Below are 3,695 nucleotides of genomic sequence, written 5' to 3'. Positions count from 1 at the left end.
ATTAATCAGAGTTACATATACTGGACAAGGCAATGATAGACAAGATATGGGGAGACAAAAGATGGTTACACTAATAAGATCTTTACAAACGATATGAACACAAATGCATATGAGGGCGGTAGGATTAACAGTAAGAAAGGAATAACATGTGTCTAAAAACCTCTGCTAGGGTTTAGATTTTCCATCTTCTTGGAGCTCCAATCATGACTTCAACGGTTAAACCCCTCATCCTATGGAACTTCCTCTCTTATTTAGAAGATTCTGTTCCAGCTCAAGCCGCTTCAAGACCCCCTTCTCCAAAAGTCAAGGATTCTTTTAATAAAATGTCCTTTGCTCAAGCTCTTAGGAGCTCATGTGATATTTCAATTTCACAACTCCCCCAACCATGCATCAAAGGGGACGCGATTACGGTTAAAATTCCTGAGGAGGACTACCAAGCGGGTTTGTAGAGGTGTAAGACTCATCTTCATGGTCGTCTCATCTTCTCCAAGGGTGATACCCCTCTGAAATTTAATGAGCTTAAAGTGAAGTTGGCTTCTCTCTGGACAATGATAGGTAAATGGAACATGATTTCTTGGGGAAGGGGTTTCTATGACTTCTCCTTTGCATCTGTGGAAGACATGAGAAATGTTTGTGCAGTGGGCTCTTGGAGTTTAAAGCCAGGGTTTTTGAGATTATCCCTGTGGACTCCAGATTTCAATCCCAACTTGCAAAAGCTCACTCACTCTCAGTGCTGGATTAAAATATCAGGCTTGCCACAAGAATATTGGTGTGCTAGAATCATCTTTTCCATTGCAGGGGGGATTGGTACTCCGGTTTCATTGGATGATGCAAACTCAACCAGGTCGATTGGCCATTTTGCTAGAGTATTAGTTGATATTGATCTAAAAGGATCCTTGCCTAATTAGATTCTTGTGGAAAGGGAAGGCTTTGCCTTCTTTGTTACAATAGATTATGAGAGTCTCCCTGAGTTCTGCCTAAGTTGTCAATCCATAGGACATTTGGCTTCTAAATGTCGGAAAAACAAGAAGGAGGGAGTGAAGGAGGTGGTTAAGCCACCACCAATTAAGAAGGCCCATAACTTTTTTTTTTATGGGTGAGATGCGAACCAAAAACTTTGTTCAATACATTGTTTAAACTCATTCACCTTAATCGTTACATCACCTTATGACTTCCAATAATTATGCATTGTGTAAAGACTTATATACAGTCGATACATTATCTATTATGAATTTAAGTTACTTTTTCATGAGTCAATGATAATTAAATATCAATAATAACTGATACAATGACAATGTATAAAAATAAAACTCATATATTATCAACTCATCCATTTTTTTCTCAACAATTATAATCCACCCCTACATGGTGTCCTCAACCACCTGGAAATTAATTGTGAATACTGTTTGTGGGTTCATGCAAATGTCTCATCAGCCAAACATGGGGCCTACAAACATAATAGCCACACACACATAAAAATAAAAGTAATTCCCTTGGCCGATAAAAAAATAAAAAAAATTCAAATCCGTAATTATTTTATAAAAAACGCTTATGGCCTTCACCCATATTTCTATATATAGACTGAGAAATAGAAGCACAAATAACAATAGACTGAGAAAGTGTGAAAGAAACAAAAGAATAAGAATGGATGTAACAAATATACTTCACATGAATGGAGGTATTGGAAAATCTAGCTATGCAAACAACTCCTTACTTCAGGTATAATAATATAGCATCATGCTTTGTCTGTTAATATTCTACTATGTTAGACCCAAATGAATGAACCCGTCTTCTCCTGTCTAATGTAAAGTGTGTCACTTCATGTATTACCACTTGTGATGAGTCAAAAGTATTTAATTATTAAACTTTTAATTTAAATATTTTTTTCAACTAATTATAACAAGTGACACATAGAGTAATACATTCTGTTTGATAGAAAATTTACTTATCGTCAAATGATTGTTTGTAATCTAACTTCATTAGTGTGATAAAAGTTTTGTTGGACATATTTTTAAGGGCAAAGCTCCTCTAATATACAAATTTTGATCTTATTTATTTATTTATTTATGTGATTAGTGTGTTATACAGCAAAAGGCGATTTCATTGACAAAGCACATAAGAGAGGAAGCCATTACCAACCTCTATAAAAACATGCTTCCGAGGTGTCTATCAATTGCAGAATTGGGTTGTGCTTCAGGACCAAACGCTTTCATTGTAGTGTCTGAAATTATCAACATTGTGGAGAAGCTATGTAGAGAAATGAACCATAAATCTCTAGAGTACAACGTGCTTATGAATGATCTCCCTGGGAATGATTTCAATACAATCTTCAAGTCCATTAGAAGCTTCAAAGAGAAACTAAGTAATGAAATGGAATCTCAAATTGGTCCATGCTATTTCTATGGAGTTCCTGCTTCTTTCTATGGAAGGATTTTCCCTAATCAAACTTTGCATTTTGTCCATTCCTCTTACTGCCTTCATTGGCTATCTAAGGTGAACTCTTTTTCATATATTTTTGTTTGAATTTGTATGTTTCATTAACTAACTAGCAGTGTACCCGTGCACTTGCACGGGTCGCTTCTTTGTTTATGCATAATACGCAAATAATGTACATGTATTTTATAACGCCAATAAATCATATATCGAACTATTATATTTTTTGCATTCATATAGTTGCAATATTAACATTGGTTATTGAGCGTATATGTATAATATTAACATTTATATATGCATTTGTATAAGCATTGATTTGTGGAAAGTATAATTATAGATAATATTTGATTCTAAAATAACTCAATAAATAAAATTCAAATTGTATTGGATAATATCTCACCTCTATATTCTCTATATAAAATTATAAATATAAAGACTTCTTTTTGCATCATATTTTTTGTGATTACATTTATAAGTACCATATAAAGTCATAAGGATTTTTTAGCATATCTCTTGAATGATTATTTTTATTTTAGATTATGTTCATTATGTATAAATATTTGAATATATTTTTAGCATTCAAATATAGCATAATTAAATGTTATTTATTTGATTATGTTTTAGCTAATAATCATTGTATGAAAATAACTCATAAATTGAAGATTCATTTCTATTATTTGGAAGACATATTTTTCTATACAACCGTAATATTTTACTATACATATTTTTCTATTAAGTCTGTCATTTTTATAATATACATATTTGAATTAATATTTTTATTGTTGGAATTAAGTTAATTCATATGTATTATTAAATTCATATGTTGTGGATAACTCAATGTACAACACGTTATTGTTTACATTAATTTGTATTTTCAAATATGCTAATAATGTTTCAAATCTTTGTGTATTAATTTTACTATTGTTGTATTTTCTTATTTTTTATACCAAATGATTATATGAGCTATTAGGATGTGATATTTTTTGTAATCTATTTGAAAACACATTAAGTTGCGATTTGACGGGATATTTTTTTGATAATTTTAATCAAAATAATAAAAATAGTCTAATAATTGATTTGTTATTCTTATATATTCCTAATTAAAATACATATATTTTCCATGAATATATCTATTATTGTTATCTTTTAATTAAATAATATAATGATAGTAATTAAATATTTTGAAAATTCTCATTCGTTATATTCTCATATGTTATACTAATATATATTCAAAAATTGTTAAGATTTTTAATATTCTTAAT

The 3,695-nt window shown here is 30.7% G+C and overlaps 1 pseudogene; it reads left to right on the top strand.

The window, feature by feature from the left end:
* The window catches only part of LOC109346189, an 11,151-nt pseudogene continuing 9,035 nt past the window's right edge, over nt 1,580-3,695 (top strand).

This window comes from Lupinus angustifolius, chromosome LG04, assembly GCF_001865875.1.
Source record: "Lupinus angustifolius cultivar Tanjil chromosome LG04, LupAngTanjil_v1.0, whole genome shotgun sequence".
In the NCBI taxonomy this organism is placed as follows: Eukaryota; Viridiplantae; Streptophyta; class Magnoliopsida; order Fabales; family Fabaceae; genus Lupinus; species Lupinus angustifolius.
Note: the sequence above shows the minus strand (reverse complement) of the source record. Positions and strands in the feature narration are given on the sequence as shown.